General features: G+C 42.3%; 1 protein-coding gene across 4 annotated transcripts in view; it reads left to right on the plus strand.

Annotated features, from left to right (window-relative positions):
* Window positions 1–22,500, plus strand: part of LOC143286497 (band 3 anion transport protein-like) — a 137,073-nt gene that overhangs the window by 1,109 nt on the left and 113,464 nt on the right. For 3 of the 4 annotated variants that reach the window (XM_076594094.1, XM_076594103.1, XM_076594086.1), the window contains exons 2-3: window positions 9,468–9,615; window positions 19,844–19,982. The gene's annotated coding sequence lies outside the window, so the exon portion shown is untranslated. Of the gene's footprint in view, window positions 1–9,467; window positions 9,616–19,445; window positions 19,534–19,843; window positions 19,983–22,500 lie in introns of those variants that run through there. The other variant, XM_076594112.1, reaches the window with a different exon arrangement.

Genomic DNA, 22,500 nt, shown 5'->3' on the forward strand with positions numbered 1-22,500 from the left:
TTTGAAGAATGCAAAACCAACAACCCATGCCCCCATACACAAGACCTGTGGTCAGTTTTAAGTGACAGATTGTGTGAAGATCATTTCAGTTAAAATATTACACCACATTGTAACATAACTTTGATAAAAAAAAATTCTGCTTTATGGTTTATATTAGTTATAAAGTAGAATAAGATATGAACCACTTTTCAAACAAAGGCTCATATTTGAAGACAGGCAGAACGTAATGGTCACATGCATAAATTTATAGACAGTATTCAGTATGACAAAGACAGATCTTGATTTAATGGCCAGGATAGAGTTATGTGGTGAATCAGAGTCATTAGCTTATCATTAGCATGACTGAATTTAATGGCATGAGCCATCATCACTCAGTCAATGGAAGGCTTGTTTAGTACAGAGCCTGGTTCAGTTTCAGCACTTAAGCTTCAGAAGAGGAAGGTGATTCATCAGCTAAGTTGTAGTATACTGCTGCTGATGGAGAAAAATTATACATGTACCATCTAGTGTTTCAGTTGAGCCAAGGTCGACATACATGTTTTGAAGTAAAATTTTATGAACTGTTGATTCTGAAGATCTGAATTATAATGCTGATTTACATTTCTTAAAAACATTGGTTTACTTGGTTTGTCTTCAAAGTATAAGACAGTTACAATTTGCAACTGATAGCAATCAGTCATCAATATCAATCATCAATATGATATGAATCAGTCAATCATATCACATGCTGTCACTGGCATTGTGCATATATGCTGAGGGAATGTGAGATTTTGACTGGTGCACAAAGGCATTCACAGCATGTGATATGAGTCTAAAGTATAATGAAGAGGGATTTGGCTTAGATTGACACACATACACACACACACACACACACACACACACACACACACACACACACACGGGGGTGTGTGTGTGTGTGTGTTCTTTTGTTTCAGGGTATTCCCTGGTTTGTGTTTTTCAGCAATGTTTACGGTTTGTATTGTTCAGAAATGTTTAGCCTGTTGAGTGTTAACTGTTATTCACAAATAAACCAGAATTGCCAGAAAGTTTAATTTCAAAATTAATGTATTGTCACACTCAAAAGCAGTGGGAGAAACCTGGAGTAGCTAAATGTGGCACTATTTTATGAATATATATCACACTGAATAAATGATAATAATAAGAAAAATAGATACAATAATAAACTAGGATTATACAGATTAGGAAACGTGGCGAGGGGAGGGGGGGGGGTGATTTTGAGAAAGAGTGTCATGAGTGATTCATGCTATCTGTAACTTTTTCTTTTATGTAAAGCGCCCTGAGCTCTTAGAGAGCTTATTATTGTATCTATTTTTCTTATTATTTATTCAATGTGAATAATTCATAAAATAGTGCCACATTTAGCTCAGGTTTCTTCAATTGCTAGTGTCTTGTTTGTCTTTAAAGACTTTTCTCTTGCTTGATACTTTGATTGCATTTACACTACTGTTTGATATCTTGGCAGTATGAAAGCCAATTGTCATGTGACAGTTTTATCTCATCTGGACATGGAGTTTCTGTTTCAAGGTGTCAAAGTGTTCAGACTGATCCATGTGCTACTCCACTTCTATTTTCCAAAAATTGTTTTCTTAAATATCTGACCTTTGCAGAAACCTAATGTGCTGGTCAGGCCTGGAGACTGAGAGCCTACCCTCTGTTAAAAAAAAAAATCAAGCTTTATGAAATGAGATGATTCTGTAGGCCAAGGATTTCTGTGATGGTCTGTTCAGAGTCATTGCATTTTCTTCACACCCAATCCTCCTCCCCTAACCTCTTCCCCCCCCCCCCCCCTATGCAAAACAGAGTAAGATTGTTGAGTTGTTCAGCAGAGCATATGAACTGATGGGCAGAAAGTGAACACACACACACACAAAGTATTGTGGCAGAATATCACAGTAAAAGTGATCAACAGGTTTAAAAAAAATTTTTTTTTAATACAGTTTTGAAAACATTTCTTCTGTCTTGTGCATCTATATTAGTCTACATTGATGTCTGAGTGCACATATGCATGGTATATTTTCTGTTTTCATTTCTTCTCTTGCATGGTAGTTTTGCTGTGGGTGCTTTTTGATTGATTATTTTCTAACATTGCTCTTGCAGTGTGTATAACTTACTATAAGTCAGTGACTTCTGAGGATAACATCAGTATGCCATGATGTGATTAAGGGAATAAAGGGTGAAGGAATTCTGTCACCAAATAAAATGTCTCATATCCAACTGCCCAGTTTTTGCTTTTTTACCCTCAGATGTTTTGACAGAGGGTCATTTTGCCCCCATCATGAAGGTTCTGCTAGGTAAACTGTTAAAATTTATTGTGAATACTTATCTCTTAAAAAAACAACAAGGAACAACAACACCAAAACAAAAACAAGAGAGGCAAGGCCTTCAAGACTCACTTGTGATACACTTTAAAAAAAAAATCCAAGCTTTTTATTTATTGAGTTTAATGCATTTACTGTTATATTTATATTTTTTGTATTCTCTAAACTTGGCACTTTGATCTGATATTCGACCCAACAAAAGATCTGTCATTATTATCATTTTTTGTTCAAACAGGCACTTCTTTTGCTAAGCATGGAAGTTTTGTTTATTGCAAATGTTTTGGTGCAGACAGTAAAATAAGGGAAATTACTCTGTAATTAATGCTGGGGGACTTAGTTTGCTTTAAACTGATCTTTCTCATCTTAAACATTACATTTTGAAATTATACTCAATACATAAAAAGCTTGGATTTTTTTTAAAAAGTGCACCACAAGTGAGTCTTGAAGGCCTTGCCTCTCTTGTTTCAAAATATAATGTTTAAGATGAGAAAGATCAGTTTAAAGCAAATTAAGTCCCCTAGCATTAATAAGAGTAATTTCCCTTTTTTACTATCTGCACCAAAACGTTTGCAAAATAAATAAAACTTCCATGCTTAGCAAAAGAAGTTCCTGTTTGAACAAAAAATGATAATTATGACTGCTCTTGTTGTTGGGCCGAATATCAGATCAAAGTGCCAAGTTTAGAGAATACAAAAAATATAAATATAACAGTAAATGTAGTTTGCATATAATTAGGCTTCATTTTTTATTTTTTTGTGCCATTCCCAGAGGTGCAATATTGTTTTAAACAAGATGACTAAAAAGAACTGAATTTTTCCTATTTTTATGCCTAATTTGGTGTCAACTGACAAAGTATTTGCAGAGAAAATGTCAATGTTAAAGTCTACCACGGACACACAGACACACACACACACACAGACAACCGAACACCGGGTTAAAACATAGACTCACTTTGTTTACACAAGTGAGTCAAAAAACCAGAAATGCACACACACACACACACACAGAGTTTTGCCACATTGGCTGACCCAAATTTGTGAAAGCTAGATAATGAAATGGTATTTTATCTAGAGCAGCAATAATACAACTTTTTGAATTGAAATGACCTGCTGTCTTGAATAATCTGCTGACTTAATTTACTTGTTAAAGGAATAGAGTCCACTGTGTCAGTTTCAAATTATGGTTGTGCCTATCTGTTTCGTTGTGACAGTTCTGTCTGATACTGTTATCGTATGCTAAATTTGTGATTTGATTCTGCAACCAGTAAAGTAGTTGAATGTGGTTAAGATTGTTGTATTGTGAAGCTGTCTTTTGAATTGTTTTTTGGTCATGGCAGTCTTTCTCTTTACAACACTTCCCATTCTCTCAGGTCTTGTGTTGAAAAGCTCCTTCGAGTTCACAAAACCTTGTCTAAAGACATTTGGCCAAAGGGCCTTTCAGTATCAAGTACTGTCTGTCTGGAATTCTCTTCTTATGGATCTCCATCACTTACCAGTGCTGTGCCTTTAGTTTGGGTGTGATGGAGCATAACTGTTTGTCTGCATTCTTCCTTCTCCTAGCCACCCCACTTTACCCTCTACAAAAACCGTCATGTAGTGTGAGTGTATGGGTGGATGTTTAGTGTGTGTGTGTGTGTGTGTGCGCTCTGTGTGTGTGTGCTCTGTGTGTGTGTGTGCGTTTGTGTGCGTGTATGGGGCACTTTTTTGTGTGTCTCTTCTGTGTGTATGTGCATGTGTGTGTGGGTATGGGTGTGTGGTCATGCTTCTCCTTCATTGTATTTTATTTAAATTTGTATTGTATTGATTTGTATTGTATTGTAATGTGTTGTATTGAAGTCATAACAGATTTCTGTTTGAAATTTCGGTTGTTCTCCCCCATGGAAAGCATGTCGCTACAGTAATGAGCCACCTTTTCTTTTCTTTTTTTTTTTTGCCTTCAATTTTGACAGGCAGCATTGAATGAATTTAGAAATGGATGAATTATCTGATATGTACAGTCTGTGTTTAGTATCATTATCAGTATGATGTATATTTGGTATCATTATCACTCGGTTTGACATGACATTCTGAGTCTCAGTTGGATTTCACAACAACCATATGATTATATATGTGATGTAAAGTTTGTATGAGGAGGTGTTTAAATTTCTGTATTATGCATAGCTAGACAATGCACTTTGATCAGCAGTGTGCATTTGATCAGTTGAATAAAAAATTTTTAAAAAAAAAGGAGAAAAAAAAGCCACAATCGTGTGAAATGGCTGTTATCAGAGTAATTTATATTATAATATGTGTCTGAGCTGCCAGGTTTGATAGTTGGAAAGATCACCGATAAGAAATGACACCCAGAATAGGTCCTACGGTGATGTGATTGTTCATATTTAGAAAGTTTTGATTAACATTCAGCTTAGTTGCATTCAATTCTGCACATACAACAAATTAAGACTGAGACTTGAAAAAAGTTAATCAAACTGTCTGCTCAAATATATATTCAGTTACGATAACAGTTATGACAAATAATGCATCTGTTTAGTATTTGAATTTATTGTTCCGGCTGTGGCCATACATGTATACAAATATACCTTGCTTACTGCTACATGCAATGATCATGTTTGCTAGATATCAAATATTTCACCAATATAAAAACAATTCAAAAAAAGAAGAAAAATGGGGGTGGGAAAGGCAGATCAATGCATCACATGAACCTGATGAAACCTGAATTAATGAAGTGGTTATATATAGAGAATGGCAACGTGCAACAGCTGCATTTCTGTTTTTTTCAACAAAATATGTTTGTTGGACCTTGTTGTCAAATCTTAGTCATGCTGTACAAATGTCAATAATGGGAGGAGGATAGGAAAAACAAAGGAGGGGAAGGAGGAGAGGGAAGTGCAGGTGGTGGAGTATTGGCGGATAGTTGGATCCCCATGATTTCTATCCAATCTATGGCTTCACAGTAGCTACTTCACATATCACATGAGCGGAGGAAGAAACCTTTCCCAACGGCTGCGAAGGGAGAAGACAAAGAGGATGACCAAAGGGGCAGGAGGAGCTCTTATCCTTGGCTGGAAGTCCTCCTAGGAGATGGAACTCCAAAGAAAAAACATGCACCTGCCGAGGCCGTTCTACATGTGGCAGTATCTGCACCTGTGGGACTCTGAGTGTCGGTAGGCGAGAGAGTGGGGAAGGGACTGCACAACTCCTCTTCACTAAAAAAAAGTCACCTGTGCTGGTCGGGCAACCAGGCTTATGTCGGAACGACGAGCTAGCCCTTCAACACCCAGCATTCCCAAGCCCTGTGGTGATGGAGAAGTGTTAACGGGGACAGGCAGAGGATGCTGTTGGCAGTTCCTAGTCACAACTCTGCACACAGGCGGCTGTGGGGTGATGGTCGTCCGTTGTAGACTGGGGCAGATGCGGCACCTGTATCCTCCCACAGTGTCAGAGCAGCCCTTTTTAGGGACAGCACTGCTCTCCCCACATGGGGAAAGGGAGATAAAAGGATCCCTAAACAAAGCCTGCCTCACCTAGTCCCTAGTTGGAAACCGCACCTACTTGGACATCCAACACTAGCACTCGAAAACAACAGAAGAAAAGAACCAGGAGTCACGCCCTGACTCTGGGTGCCTGGAATGTTTGCACCCTTTTGGACAGACGACAGACCAGAAAGGCGCACAGCGCTCATTGCTACTAAGTACTATGCTAGAATGCTTGATCGCTACCAGGTGGACATAGCATCCCTATGTGAAACCAGGTGGTGAAATCCAGCTGGAGGAAGTTGGATGGGGCTACACCTTCTACTGCATTGGGAAGCCAGAAGGCGTCCCAAGAACCTCCGGCGTCGGCTTTGCCATACAAACCAAACTTGCACGACAGCTTGACAGCCTTCCACATGGGATAAATGATAGGCTGATGACCCTGCATCTGAAGCTGTCCGAGGATCGCTTCGCCACAGTCATCAGCTGGTATGCCCCGATGATGACCAGCCCTGATGACATCAAAGAAGCCTACGAGGAGCTCAGCCGCACCATTTCAGCGGTAGACAGAAAGGACAGACTGATCATCCTTGGGGATTTCAATGCCCGTGTTGGTATGGACTTCTCCTCGTGGCCAAAAGTCCTAGGACAGCATGGCACTGGCAAATGCAACTCCAACGGACTGCTTTTACTCTTGCTTTGCGCGCAGCATGGACTGACCATCACCAACACCCTCTTCCAACAAGCGGACAAGTACAAGAACACATGGATGCACCCCCGCTCCAAGCAGTGGCACATGCTGGACTGTGTGATTGTCCAGCAGAGGGACAAAGGTGATGTTTCCATTACACACTGCATGAGAGGAGCAGTCTTTTGGTCAGACCATCCCCTAATACACAGCAAGATGAACATCGGACTTGCACGCAAGCTCCAACCAGCCAGGCAGAAACCCCCTAGGAAGTTGAACATCCTCCGCCTCCCTATCACCAGGGACCTGCTGCAGCAGCAAATCCAAGCAGCTCTCTAAGAAATTCCTGCATCAACTGACGTAGAAGAGGTATGGAGCACCTTTAGAGATGCTGTGTACACAGCAGCAGCTGACACACACGGCTTTGTACAGAGGAGCCACCAAGACTGGTTTGACAAGAACGACTCTGGAATCTCCAAGCTCCTGAACACACTGCATATGCGGCATCAGGATCACATTTCCAATAAAGATTGCCAGAGGAAGAATAACCAGTACTTGCAAACCAAGCAACTCGTACAGAAGAGGCTGCGTGAGATGAAGAACACCTGGTGGGAGAGAAAGTCCGAAGAGCTTCAGTTTGCTACTGATGCTCATGACACGAAGACCTTCTATGATGGTCTCCGGGCTGTGTATGGGCCAAGAGTCACAGGATCAAACCCTGTCTGAGCCTTGGACCAGACCACCCTCCTGACAGACAAGAAAGACATCCTTGCCTGCTGGTCAGAGCACTTCAACACCCTTCTCAACAGGGACTCGTCTGTATCTGACGAGGTAATTGCAGCCCTCCCACAGCTACCAGTCAATGACTCGCTAGCTGCCCCTCCCACCAAGGCCGAGACCCGGAAGGCCCTGAAGCTGACAATGTCAGGAAAAGCACCAGGAGCAGATGGAATCCAGGCTGACATCTACATGTATGGAGGCAAGGCGCTGACAGACAAGCTGACCGCCCTGTTCCAGTCTGTCTGGGAGAGAGGGGAGGTCTCCCAGGATTTCAAGGATGCTTCAATTGTCCACATTTACAAACGGAAGGGAGACCAAACATCCTGCGATAACCACCGTGGAATCTCTCTCCTCTGCATCGCCGGCAAGATCTTTGCCTGCATCATACTGAACAGACTGGTTGACCATGTCTCCAACACAGTCATCCCTGAAGCACAGTGCGGCTTCCGCTCAGGCAGGGGAACATGTGACATGGTGTTTGCCGTATGCCAGATGCAAGAGAAGTGCCATGAGCAGAACAAGGAGCTCCACATGGTCTTTGTAGACCTGACTAAGGCCTTCGACACGGTGAACTGCCATGGCCTGTGGAAGATCCTCCTAAAGTTCAGCTGCCCAGAGAGCCTAATCCAGTTGATTGCAGCATTCCATGTTGGCATGCAGGCGAGAGTACAGGAAAATACTGACATGTCAGATCTGTTCCCTGTGGTAAATGGAGTGAAGCAGGGCTGCGTCCTGGCATCCACACTGTTCTCCAGTCTCTTCTCTGCCATGCTGATTGACACCTTCCAAGACTGTGACTGGGGCATCTACATTCAGTTTCGCACAGATGGCAAACTTTTCAACTTGCGGTGACTCCATGCTAGGTCCAGGGTGTATGAGGCACTGTTCAGAGTTCCTCTTCGCTGATGACTGTGCACTTGCTGCACACACCCTTGAGGACATGCAGCTAGCTCACAGAATGCCAGTGCCTCCACCCAACCTGCAGTCAAGATTGATGACACAGAGATCAAGTCAGTCAACAAGTCTTGCTACCTGGGCAGCACCCTATGCAGCAACAGAGCCCTTGATGTAGAAGTGACGCTGCGCATCACCAAGGCCAGCTCCGCCTTTGGCAGACTCAACAACAGGCTGTGGAACAACAAAGGCATCAGGCTCAGCACCAAAATCAAAACCTACAGAGCTGTTGTGCTGACCACCTTGTTGTACTGCTGTGAAACATGGACGACATATCGCCGTCACATTCAACAACTTGAGCAGTTTCACCAGAGATGCCAATGAAAGATCCTCGGCATAAAATGGCAAGACAGGGTCTCCAACCTCCAGGTCCTAGAGAGGAGCGGCCTGCCCAGCATCGAAAGCCTGCTGATCCAGTGCCAGCTACGCTGGACAGGACACACTGTCTGCATGACAGACAGCAGGATCCCGAAGATGCTACTGTATGGCCAGCTGAAGGAAGGCCACCGCGAACTTGGAAGACCCTGCAAGCGCTTGAAGGACACCTTGAAGACAAACCTCAAAGCTGTGACATAGACATCGCTTCCTGGGAAACTGATGCCCTTGACCGCTGTCGCTGGAGGATGCTGTGCTCTAGTGGCATAAAGACGTTTGAAAACAAGAGAATGTTGGCCATTAAGGAGAAGTGTGAACGAAGGAAGCAGGGCTCAACTTCTGGAGACGTTTTCCCTTGCAACACCTGTGGAAAGTGCTGCGCATCCAGAATCAGACTCTTCTCCCATATGAGGACCGACGGGAGACTCCATGAAGAATATATATATATATATATATATATATATATATATATATATATATATATATATATATATATATATATATTGAAGAGCTTACAAAGAACATTAAACAAAAAACAAAAAAAAACCCAAAGCAAGAACAACAATGAACTGAAGTTCAAAGTTTAGCGAGCTTGTAAATTTGTTGTTGTTGCATTGTAAGAGCTTACAAAAACAACAACAAAACAACTGCAACAACAGCAACCCCAGCAAGCAACAACAACAAAAACAAAAAAAAGTTTACAAGGCTTAACTAGCCTGCAGATTTGTTGTTGCACAATTATCATCATTATCATTGTTGTTGTCCTTGTCATAGTTGTTATTGTGTTTTAAGTTCATGGAGCTGAACTTATTTACAAAATGAATTGATATGAGCCGTGTTTGTGGTGGTTTTGTTGCAGTAGTCGTTTTGGGAGCTGTGGGAAATTAGTTGGCCATTGCAAGTCAGCCTGTCTGACTTGAATTGAGGAGAGTCTTCTGACTTTCCCCTTGCTCACAGTGCTCTGTGTGATCGTCTCCATGCTTAGCGGTCACCTCTCCAATCAACAAGTGAGTATGATACTCATGATTATGAAACATTTCTGCTGTGTACTTCACTGGTATGGTACAGAGGTCTGTACGCTCCCCCATTGTGTGTGTGTGAGAGAGTGTGTTTATCATGTGTGTGTGTATTTGTGTATACGCATGTGTGTGTGTGTGAGTGTGTGCATGTTTTCTTCTTTGGACTGTCCAGCCAACATATATGTGCATAATTAACTTCATGCAGCTGCATAGCAAACTATCAACAGGTATTACACAGTCCTATGTTGCATAGTATATCTAGAATAATTGCGTCAACCACATTTGACAGCTGTGCTCCTTTGTGTCATCAGACAAGCGTTCTCATTGTGAGAAAAAACAGATGTTCAGAATACAGCTGCAATTAATTGGCTGTTGTCTGGAGAGATGTGAGGATAGTTTTGGAAGTTGTTTGTGTCGCTGTAGGGTCAAAATCTTCATTGAAAAAAAAAGAAAGAAAGAAAAGTATAGGGGAAAAAATTGTGTGTGTGTGTGTGGGGGGGGCGGGGGGGGGGGTCGGCTTGGTTCCTTGAAAGATGATGATCGAGGAGGAACAAAGATTGCATTGGAAAGATAATAAGAAATTCCTGACAACCTGCCTGATCTATTGACAGTTTGGTAAGTAAGAGCAGCAGCAGAGAGGATAAAAATTGATTTCCTGAGGAAGATTGTTTTGGGCTTCAATGTTCCTGTAGACTGTCTGAGATTGTTTTGGTCTTCAGTGTTCAGTAGATTGTCTTGAGATTATCCACAAACACCAACAGTACAGACATGCTCTCTCTCTCTCTCTCTCTCTCTCTGTGTGTGTGTGTGTGTGTGTGTGTGTGTGTGTGTGTGCGTGTGTGTGTACTATGGACTCAAACAAAGGTAAGTAAGGAAAAATCAGTCAGATCAGTAAATAGACCAACCACATATTCTGTGACAGTACAGGATCTCATCTGTTGTTGTTACACTCAAAGGATGTGCCTTCAGCTTAGGATCTGCACATTCATTTACTTATTCAGCACTATGATTGTGTCGTTTGTTGCCAGCACATGAAAGCATCCTGTTACAGATTGATTCTATGTTGGTCATGAAGAAGTTGACATGTACTGTGAAAGAAAAAAAATGGCAGTGCCATGTTTTCCTGTTCTTGCATTCATAGATCTATACATAAATGTTTCTTTTGCATTGTGATTTAGTATATTAGATATGCAGTAAAATATTATCCTAAATTTCACTGTATTTTTAATGAGGCAAGCATGCACAGCCACAAGTGCTGTGAATTGAATTGCTGACAAGCTTAGTCACAAAAAAAGTGAAACAAGTTTCTCTTACACATAGTATGTATATTGACTCTTATGTGATACATTTTTGAGACACATAGATGGATACACATGACACTCATATATGGATGATGCAGTGCCACACAGAAACACATTCTCTCTATCTCTCTCTCTCTCTCTCACACACACACACACACACATGTATGGATACATGCACACGTGCGTGCGCACGCACACACAAACATATATGTTCCACTGAGTAATCCTTTGCTATCAGTCAGTGAGGTAATTTTTTATACGGAAGATGCTCATCATGTGCCTGAACAGAGAAAAACTCCAGGAACAGCAGAATTGCAAATAATAATATCAAAAAGAGAACAGTGACATTGAAGCTGTCAAAGATCATTCCATTCATGAAAACCTGTCCTGCTCAGGAAGGCAATATGTAGGGTGATGGTGGTGATGGCCCTCTTGCAGGAAACATGGCCTTTTCATAACATGATTTTTGTGCCATTATCCAATAAGACTAATACAAAGGAAAATTGTTGATTAAAAGATATTTCAATTTCTCATTTTACTTTCTCAAGCAACGTCAGTGCAGAACAACACATGGTTCAAAGAATTCAAATTTGGGAGATCAGTTCTTGAAGATGATGACCATTGTTGTCATCCAATAATCTCGTTACTCCAGAGGTTATCCAAGTAAGGTTGGTGATTGAGGAGAATCCATTGAAATGAAATAGAAAATAAAATGAACCCTCTATTAGGAAGTATCAGTGTGATTTTCCATGATCACCTAGGCATTTGGAATGGTTGTGCTGGTTTGTGCTCATAACTTGAATGATAAACAGGCGAAGAGGTAAGGGTTTGGGGGGGCACACACATGCTTCAAAACTTCGACGGAGGTTGATAAAAGTTATGTTTGGGACATTGCAACTAGAGATGAGACACAGATATTTCAGTATGATCCCAACACAAAGCAACAGTCAGCACTTTGTGTCTTCTCAAGTGAGAATCCACCTGAAAAATTTTAAAGATCCAGAAGTGCAGGCAAATAAACAGTGGTGTATTTCTTTCCAAAATCTGGCCATATACTAACCATACCACTTCAGGACAGAAAGACAGTGACATCAGACTTTCCCCCAAGTGATTGTTTCTTGTTCCCTTTGAATAAGCAACAATGGAGTGGAAGGCAGTTTCAGAGTGCTGAAGATGTTAGAACGTCCTTAGAGGGGTTTATTTTGTGTAAGCCTGTTCAGCACATTTGGGTGCCATGGATTAAAAGTTCAAAAGAATGGGAAAATACATGAAAGCTGATATATCAATAAGCTGGAATAGTAATTTTATATGAAGGTATGCCCACATGGCTGTATTCAGATTAAGTGCCCCTTGTACCTATCCAGATATGTCCAGATACTCTAATGCATAAGTGTTTTCCAATTTTTTAATATTGTGGGAGAGGGAACACACACACACACACACACACACACACACACACACACACACACACATGATGCTGTGTATGTTTCTGCTGAAGGTGGTTGTGCTGTGTCCACATCTGTGGGTTGTTGTCTGGGGACATGTTTTGCCACATGTGCCTTTGCAGTGTTTCCCCTTTGCGATCTGTTGAAGCTCTGTCAGTTTTCAAATCTTCTGCCACAGGTGTGCACCATGTTCTTGATGTTTCTCTTACGATTTAATGATTATTTTAAAACCCATATTGCACACTGGGGAAAAGCATACCACAGAAATTTTCAGGAAAAGCTTAAATTTATTATTACTGCTTTTAATAAATTTGAAGATTCATGAACTAGTTCAAAGTTGTTCTTGTTATTTTTCTCACTTTGGTTCTGAATCAGAAATAATGTTTGTTTTTCAGTGATACTCCCTATCAGTTTTATTGCTGTAAGTTATCGCATGTCAAACGGTGTGTACATGATTGGAACTGTAAATTGTGGACTGTCTTTGTTCTCTTTCAGAGCAAGTACCAGTTTGGGCAGTATTTCTGTGATAGAGTGTTGACCCCAGTGAAGGTTAAATCCTGAGTTTTTCCACTGTTTATATTGCTGAATGTCAGAGTTGTAACTGATAAGAGAACCCGTTTTTATCCTGCAAGCTCTTTGAACTTGTTATTCAGATTTGAGAATTGTTTTGCACAGAAACTGGGTGGTTTGCATTTTGCTGTTATCAGTTTGCATGTTAACGTTAGCAGGACATATTATGGTGGAAAAATATGTAAACTAATGGATCCCCCCCACCCACCCCCCTGCCATTCCCACCCCCACCCCCACCACCTACCCCAGTATTTCTGGTATTCTGTTTGTAGCAGTACATCATTTGATTTTAATTCCCACTGAAGGTGGATGTCAGAGTGTGTGAACAGTCATGATAAATACAGATGCGGGCTGTTTTTGAATTTGTTATGGCCAGAGATGATTGAGTCTTTGTAAAAAAGGAATTGATGGAAACTGCCAGGGAAAGGCTTACATTGTAATCGTCTTTTTTTTGTGTTCAAAATTTCAAGTGGGAATAATGGGTTTGCATAGATTTAAGGAGAAGAGGAGTAAAATGGAAGGTGTGGACAAGTCTGAAGACGCAAAAATAACGTTTTTAAAATTCCCCAGAATACCTGAAAGTTACATGACATTGTGAATGTATGCATTAAGCAGATCTTTTAAAAAATCATATGGTTTGTGTTTCGTTAAGCAGCCCCCCCCCCCCCCCCCCACCCCCCGCCCCGATCATACCTTTGCCCCAGAATCCGACGTGTTGCATCACATTGCCAGTTCGTCCAGTCATCAAAAACAAAGAAACGCAGGACGGTACAACTTTTTTTTTTTCCAGTGGCGGCTTTCTTCCCGTGGTATGGCGTGACCTTGACCTCGAAACTACTTGCTTTTGGAGGATCTGCATGCATGGAATCCGGTTGTAGCTCAGCTCCATGGCCTCCTTTGCCCCGCCTGAGTGAGCTCGTGTACTCATGATAAATTCACTGGAATGAAGAAGGCATTAATGGCGTGCCTCGCTCTTTGACGGTGGTGGAAATATAGGCCTTCCCTCCCCCCGCCCCCCAGAAAAAAAAGTATAAAAAAAGTACTATGTATAGCAAACCAAATCAAAGTAGTCAAACAGCCGAACAAAGAACTATAACACTAACTGGTTTATTACTCGCCTTTCCTCAAGTCCTTGTCAACCTTTCTATCTCTTTAACCTCAATAGGTAAGAGTTAGACGCGCAGAGAGAGAGAGAGGGGGGGGGGGGGGGGCGCAATCAGGGACGCAGACTTTGTCATTCTCATGGCGTACGTGATCGGGTTATCAGCGACCTTAAGATCGTTTGATCTTCGCACAACCGCGGACATCTGTTTGAACAGCAACAATATTTATGCCCATGGGTGTCTCTTTACATAGGATTGGAGATAGGGTCTTCTACGCTCATGGAAACGAACAAAGAGGAGTGGAAAGGAGGGGGTCGGAGACCTGTTTACTGATCATGGTCCTCAAAACAGTTTATTTCAGCGGACGAGGTCCCGGTGTGCAGCATGTACTTGGCGCACTGAAAAAGAACCCATGTCAGCAACAGTGTAATCCTCTGGCAAAGTTGTGTAGAAGAAATCCACTCATAAAGGTACACAAACATATATGCATTCACTCTAGCCAGTCTGGGCCTCCGCCGCCTAAGTGCTTTGTGTTATGGTGCTGGTCGTGTATCTGCCTAGCAGATGGGTGTGGCGTCTGTTGATTTGTCCGAAAGCAGTGACACCTCCTTGAGAAACTGAAACTCGGCTTAAGGATACGGGATTTTACCCCTCCCCCCGCCCCCTTCCCTTCCCCTCCTCTTGCAGACTTGCATAATTCATGTGTCGTTCACCCTGATCAGTTAGTTCAATGGCTGCGCGTTGGAACTCTGCCAGGCTGATATTATGATCAGCAGCATAGAAGTGGTGAATATTCCAGCTTTCTGTGTCTGTTATATCAGCCGGCGATGTTGGAATGCGGAATGTTTTTACCTACCTCTTTTCTTGTCTGTACTGTGTTCTGACAACGGATATGCTATGGAACTGGTTGGGATGTCTGTACCACATAGATCTTGGGGAGTCTGAGATGTTTGTTTCCTGCTATTAATGACGGATGTTGTTTTTCTGGGGGATGGGGTGGTGGGAAGACCTTTGGGCGGGGTTGGGAGGTCGACACCAAAATTATGTTAAATCAACAACAGCGGTTACATCGGTGAAAGCCACATCTTTGGTGAAAATACTGTATAATTCATCATCAACATTCATATTACCCTTTATGTTGATATTGTTGCCTTCATATATGACAGCAGGCATGACCAAATAATAGGGCTAGAAATTCCCAGATGATTTTTAGTTGTCCTTGGGATATGTGGACAAAAATAAACAAAACAAAACAAACTAACAAAAAAAACCCACTTCTCCCCCGATTTTCTGCTTGCTCTCCCTAAGTACTAAGTAAAGGGAGGGTTCATGTTATAACTACCGTAAGTGCAACAAGTCACATGGACAAAGCACGACCAGCTCTTGCGTCAGTCATCTTTAGTGCATACTGACCCGGCTGATTCAGTTTTGCCCTTCTTAGCATATTGTCTTTCTGGACTGTTGGGTTCATTTTTTGGTTGCACAATGACAGAATCATGTTTGAAAGACGAATAACTTGCAACGATTGCTGACTTTTGATCAGACTCAGCAGCAAATTCTGAACACCACAGTTTGTGCATGGTGTTTTTTCTTTCATTGTGGGACAGTCATTGATTCCCCCCATTGAATCATGGAATGCACCTTTTCTTGTTTCTTGTCTCTTGTACTTCTGCTTTATTTCCCTGATATTTTTTTAATGAAAGTCTCCGATGGCCTCCTTAAAAAAAAGTTTATATAGATTATTATTGTTTATTTAGGTTCGCAACTTCCAGAGCTAAAAAACAACAACAAAAAAACACACAAAAAACACAAAAAACAAAACAAAACAAAAACAAAACCGAACTTGAATAGTGATATATGCTGACTGACCAAAATTAGGCCATGTTTGGATATTTTGATTACAGAACACGCTTGGCTGCATTTCGCTGGTTATGCGTAGCGCTCGATGAAAACCCCTTTTCCGTCATCTGTCTTCTCTTTATAACCCCATGTTGTCATAACTGGGTTTTATGCAGTGCTTAATACAGACACACCGTGTGATCTTTCTCTTCCCTCCACTCCCAGTCCATCATAACCTTTGCGTTTCTTGTCCGATTTTTACTTTGAGATGGTTGGGCTTTTGTTAGTATGCTTTAATAAACAGTTGTTTCAGTAGTGAGAGATGTGAAGCGTTGTAGAGTTTAAACGTGTTCTGGCAGCCTTACGGTGGCTTGTATGGTCAACAACGTTATACAAGTTTGTTTACTCACGAGTATTGACCACGTTCAGTTTTTTTTGTGCTTTTGGGTTGTGAACTGATCCTTTTTACAAATTATCCTGTTTACCCTTCCATCCTCTCCCGTCCCTTCCAATCCTGTCATTATGATTACTCAAATAATTAATGAAAAGAAGCAGGTCGGTCTTTTAGACAGCCGAGGTCCTTTAATTGTGGCTTACACTAAGCTTGTTCATTGAAGTGTGCCCATTATAGACGGACCTTCGACGACTTCTCTTCTCACAGGTGTTACTTGGCGTGCCTCTGCGCGTTATGTTGAGCTCAGTGGTTGGGGTTGACCGCAAGCCGAGGTCTTGACCGGCTAAGGAGTTGGGGAAAAGAAAAAAGAAGAAGAAAAAAAAGATAAAGAAAATAGGTAAGGCTGGCCCGGTCCCCATCCGCTTCGTTAGGCCAGCCTTTTTCGGTCGTTCTTTCCCTGTTCGGTTTAGTCAGCAAATAAAGTGTAGAGACGTGGTCGGGATTGCTGCTTCTCGCACATACACTAACCTTGTAAACTTTTTTTTTTTTTTTTTTTCGTAATGCCCGTGGCAGCAGTTCTTGGCTTGGTTGTTATATACCAGGTAACGCGACAAGCGTGTGTGTGTGTGTGTGTGTGTGTGTAATACCGAGTGGGGAAAGGAGGAAGAGGGGGGTGGAGGTGGTGGTGAGATATTTCTCCTCCCTTTTCAGGAGGAAGCACCAACATTAGAAGTGCGCTGTTAACTTATAGTTTGGTGTTCACATGTTTATCAGCTATTTCAAAACTGAACCGAATCCAGCCCGCCTGCTAATTCTGCCCGAATCAAATAAACTCACGCCAGGACAAGACAGTGAACTCTCTTAAGAGTACACCCAATTCAGCCCCTACCACCACCACCACCCTAAAAAACACAACAACAACAAAACAGCTACAAAACAACAACAACAACAACAAAAACAAACAACAAAAACTCAACAAAACAAAACAAAAAATAACATGCAAACAAACAATAAAACAAAAACAAATAAACTCATGTCGGGCTAATGAATAATAACAATGCCCATTAATAGTCTTAAAAATAGTGGATCGGAGTTTTAACGTTTTTCAGAGTCATTTTGGCGGCTGCAAAACAGTGCAATCTTTCCTCAGTGAAGTCTGAATTGTTTTTAAGGTCATATGTTTGGGCCTGCACAAACAACCACGTGAGTGTTGCAGACTTATCGCCACGGACATAATGATTATATCGGACCAAAGACTAGATTATGGAAGTCATAAACAGGCCTGTTACGTGGTGGACAGCCTTTGTTAACTGATTTCAGCTTGCACACACACACACACACACACATTATTGCACTGTCAGCGCGCGACTTCCGGGAGGAATCGCATGGCGGCTGCGTGGCGTCAGTTGCGCGGCGATTGGTTTGTCCATCTGTTTATAGGTTCATGACTTTTCGCAGGTAATATTTCTTTTTATGCCAGTGACGTAATCAGAATGACCATGATAAAAGGTTGCACCTGGCAGGTGTCCATCTATTTATAGGTTCATGACTTTTCGCAGGTAATTTTTCTTTTTATGCCAGTGACGTAATCAGAATGACCGTGATAAAAGGTTGCACCTGGCAGGTTTTTTTTTTTCCAATCAATGCGACTGTTGGTTCTGCCTTCAGACAAAAAGAAAGTGTGGCAAAGTTAATTTATTTTCCGGGCACGTTTAAAGTTTTATTTGAAACCACAACAGCAACAAAACACACACACAAACACAAACACACATTCATACAGAGAGAGAGAGAGAGAGTAAATGGATAAATAGATAAATAAATAAACAGATAAATAAATAACTAAGCTACAGATGTAGCTAGATAAATAAATAACTAAACCACAGATGTAGCTGCCACAAACATTATAATCAACTCTGTTGGTAAATCTTAGGTGTACTTGGGTGATGTGGTGGGGCACTGCAGGTACTGTTTATCGGAACAAGTGTATATGTGTATTTCAATCGATGGACCTTATGTGGCCATTTTATTGACTCAGGCATATTTATTTGTCATCAGAATCGCAGACCTATTTGTTCGTCATCAGAACCGCAGGGGACAACTGCAGTAGACAAAACATTGCCATGAAAAAAAAAAAAAAAAAAAAAAGCAGCATGAACTGATATTATATCTAATGATGGCCTCATGTGTTGGATGATAACATGTAATGTGCGACTCGCTGATGTGTATACATACGGAGGTGTCCCATCAGTATATTGCTAGAGGTGAGCAGTCGACGGAACAGTGGGTAGGACAGTTGGAATCTGTTGTTGACACTGATGTTGGTGCCGCTTTGTGGTGTTGCTCTCGTGCGACATGAAATCTGTGGCACCGGTGTTCTTCAAAGTTGGCGGAGGCTTGTATTGTCCTTGAAGGGTTTTTCGCCAGTGTGGGCAGTTTGCGGACGCCTGCTCCTGTTCCTTCACACACACACACACACACGCACACACATACACTGTGTCTGCCCCTGTCTCTCTGTCTCGGTTTGTGCGTCTCTGCCTTCCCTTCCCCCAACTCCCCCTCCTCCCCTCCACATCTCTCGTGTATCAAAATGGCCTTTCTGTCGTTTACATTTATGAGATTCGGGGTAAAAAAAAGTTTTAAAGAGTAATTAAAAAAAAAAAAAAAAAAGCCGTGCGGTGTATTCCGTGTCACTGAGTTCGCCTCGTTTTTTGTTTTGTTTATTTAATTTTTTAATTTTTTATTTAAAATTTTTTAACCATTTTGTATGTACAGCGTTGTAACGTCATTTTGGTTTAATGGCTGTTTAGCAGTTATTTATTTTTTGTCGCCTCTCTCTTAATTATTTTTTCATCGCCCCCCCCCCCACCCCCCCTCGCCCCCCCACATACTCCCCTGTCTATCTGTCTGTCTGTCTCTCTATCTCTCTGTTGGCAGTTATTTATTTTTTGTCGCCTCTCTCAATTATTTTTTTCATCGCCCCCCCCCCCTCTCTGTCTGTCTGTCTGTCTGTGTGTCTGTCTGTCTGTCTGTCTCTATCTCACTGTTGGCGTGTGTGTGTGTGTGTGTGTGTGTGTGTGTGTGTGTGTACTCTGTCCCTCTCTCCCACACTTACCCACTCCCTTTATTCTCTATCTCAAGACAACACCCATCAGCAACAATAAATAAAGGGAGTCTGCGAAGTGGAGAGGGAAACATACCAACCAACGTACTACCTCCAATGGGCACGGCGTTGCGTTGTTGAACAAAAGTGCAATGTAAGTCCTTGGCTTCTCTCTTTCTGTCTCCCACTCCCTCCCTCCCTCCCTCTCTGTCTGTCTGTCTGTTTGTTTGTCTTGCTCTTTCTTTCTTTCCTACCCTGTCTCTCTATACCTCCTTCACTCTCCCTCTCTCTGTCTCTTACTCTTTCAATGTCTTCTATCTCCCCACTCCCCCTGTCTCTCGAAACAACACCAGTCAAACGTGACTCCCAGAAGGGAGTCTGGAAAGTGGAGGGAGGGAAGAGGCAATGTGCATGACACTATGTAGAACAACAGTGCTTGACTCTGGTGTTGTGTGTTGTTTCAGATACAGAGTATCGGTTTACACAGCATGTTGAGAGGAACCGAACTGTTTTGGGACAAGACGTAAACTGCAACGTGTTGACAATGGCGATGACATCCAAACAGTTTGCTGACATCAATCCTTAAGACCATCCCCTTCTACCGTAAGTATATATATATATGTGTGTGTGTGTGTGTGTGCGTGTGTGAACGTGCGCGCGCACAACTGCATAATTCGTGTGTATGTATCATTGTATGTCTGTGTTTGCGCACGGCTGTGCATGTGTGTGTGTGTGTGTATGTGTATGTATGTGTGCGTGTGCGTGCACAGCTGTACACGTGGTGTGTTTGTGCGTGTGTGTGAGGGAGAGAGATACTGCTTGAATATGTCGTTGTTAAAATGTATGTAGAAAGAACATTAAATCTGCTTTTTATTTAATTAAAAAACAAACAAACAAGTAGTTGATAGTGTGTGTGTGTGTGTGTGTGTGTGTGTGTGTGTGTGTGTGTGTGTGTGCGTGCGTGCGTGCGTGCGTGCGTGTGTGTGTGCCTGTCTGTTTGAAACAATTAGCTGTCATCGTCCTGTTGTATCATGATGTTCAAAGCGAAGTGAGTTCGTTAGTAAATCATGCTATGCGCTTATGTATGACAGATGCTTGTGCTGTTTAGCTCTGAATGCGCTTCTGTCGGTCTCTCAGTATCTCGTTTTTGTCGGTCTTGTCACTGTCTGTCTCTGTCTCTCTCCCTCCATTTCTGCTTCAGCTCACCGATTGTTTAGTATCTGTAGATGTGTGTGTGTGGGGGGGGGGGGGGGGGGGGGGGGGGGTGCGTGTAGGGATGTGCGTGCGGGTGCGTGTGGACGTACGCGCGTGCGCTTGTCTGTGCATACATGTGTGTATTATGCGTGCGTGTGTTTTATGCTCGTGAAATGTACATGCAACAAACAAACGTATCTTGAGATAGAAAAAGAAAAAAGAAACAACAGCCTCCCCCAAAAAACCCAAAGCCCAACACATCCTGATCAATTTTCTGATCACCTTCACATTGTTTCATGATCATATCTCAGTAATCTGCACGTATGCACGTATATCCATACATATGTGCACATTCTTTCATGCTGCGCTTTCACGCCCGCGTGGGAACAATTCAACACAGATACTTAGACAAGCATAAGTCACACACACACACACACACACACACACACACACACACACACACACACACACACACACACGCGCGCGCGCGCGCGCGCGCTGGCACTTACACTCACTTACAAACATATGCACACATTCTCTCTCACTGTCTCTACTGGGAGAGGGATATAGAGGGAGCAGGAGGGGTTTGGGGGGTCGGGGGTGGGGGGAGGGAATTGGTTGACCGATATTTTTATGGTCTAGTTGTAGAGCTTACAGAAGAAAGACCTCACAAAACTACGTATACCCCTACCAACGCTCACTCCCGTCTTCAAAAGCGTACCAACTGTTTTCACTGTTCCCCCCCAATCCCTCTCTCTGCCTCCTTGTTTTTAAAACTCGTCAAGCAGTAATTAGCTATGAGGTGATTTTTCATTGATGCCTGTTATTAATTTAATTTAATTTAATTTTTTTTTTTTTTTTTTTGAGGGGGGAGTAGGGTTGTGATAGGGGTGGCAGTGGTAGGGGAGTTACTGGGTGGCTATACAATACAATATAATACAATGCAATACAATACAGTACAATGCAACTTTATTCATCCATTTGGAAATTAAATAGGGTCATTTGGTCAGTGTATGGGCTGCCCAGAGAGAGAGAGAGAGAGAAGGCTTATGTTGTTTTGATTCACAAGAAACGTTTCCTTGCGCGCGTGCACACTCGCGCGCGCGCGCGCGCACACACACACACACACACAGTGAGAGAAACGAATGAGGATGGATGGGGAGAGAGGGAGGGAGAGAAGGGGCTGGGTCACCAGTTCTAAAGCGAGTTCGTAAAATAATGAATTACTGAATGAGTCCACTCGATGTTAATTAGCGATTGACAGTCTCCACTTCCACACCACCTCCCCCCCTCTCTCTCTCACCCTCACACATACTCTCTTTTTCGCCCCCCACACAGTTCTCTCTCTCTCTCTCGCCCCTAACACACACACACACCACAGACACACACACACACACACACTCACACACACACTCTTTCTCTCTCTCTCCATCTTTCTCTCTCCCTCTCTCACCTGACCCATAAACGCAAAATTACGTCTCAAAGGCTTGTGTCAGAATGCTTTGTACATGCACGGTTTTGGTTACGTAGGGAGGCACAGGGTGTTGGCAGTTGTGCGCGCTTGTGCGTGTGTAAACGGTTTGGGTGTGGGTGTGTGAGGTGAAAGGAGGAAGATCGAGAGTGAGAAGGAATGTGTGTGTGTGTGTGTAAGTCGCGTGCGCCTTGATATACTGTTTACACTGTTTGATTCGTTATCAAATATATTTGTTCGTGTGCCAGTCCGTTGTTATTGGCGGGAGGCCTAGCAAATAAATACGCCATATTTTCTTGTTTTGTCTTTCACACGTGGCTTTTTTGAATAAATGTCTGAGTTCAGAGTTTCTCTTAAACACATAATATGTATTCTAAAATAAAAGAAAAAAGAAAAGAAAAAAAAAGCCGAAGTGTTTCAGTGTCTGTGCATAAAACAACTGACTCAGCCAGTTTT

This window comes from Babylonia areolata, chromosome 1, assembly GCF_041734735.1.
Source record: "Babylonia areolata isolate BAREFJ2019XMU chromosome 1, ASM4173473v1, whole genome shotgun sequence".
Lineage (NCBI taxonomy): Eukaryota > Metazoa > Mollusca > Gastropoda > Neogastropoda > Buccinidae > Babylonia > Babylonia areolata.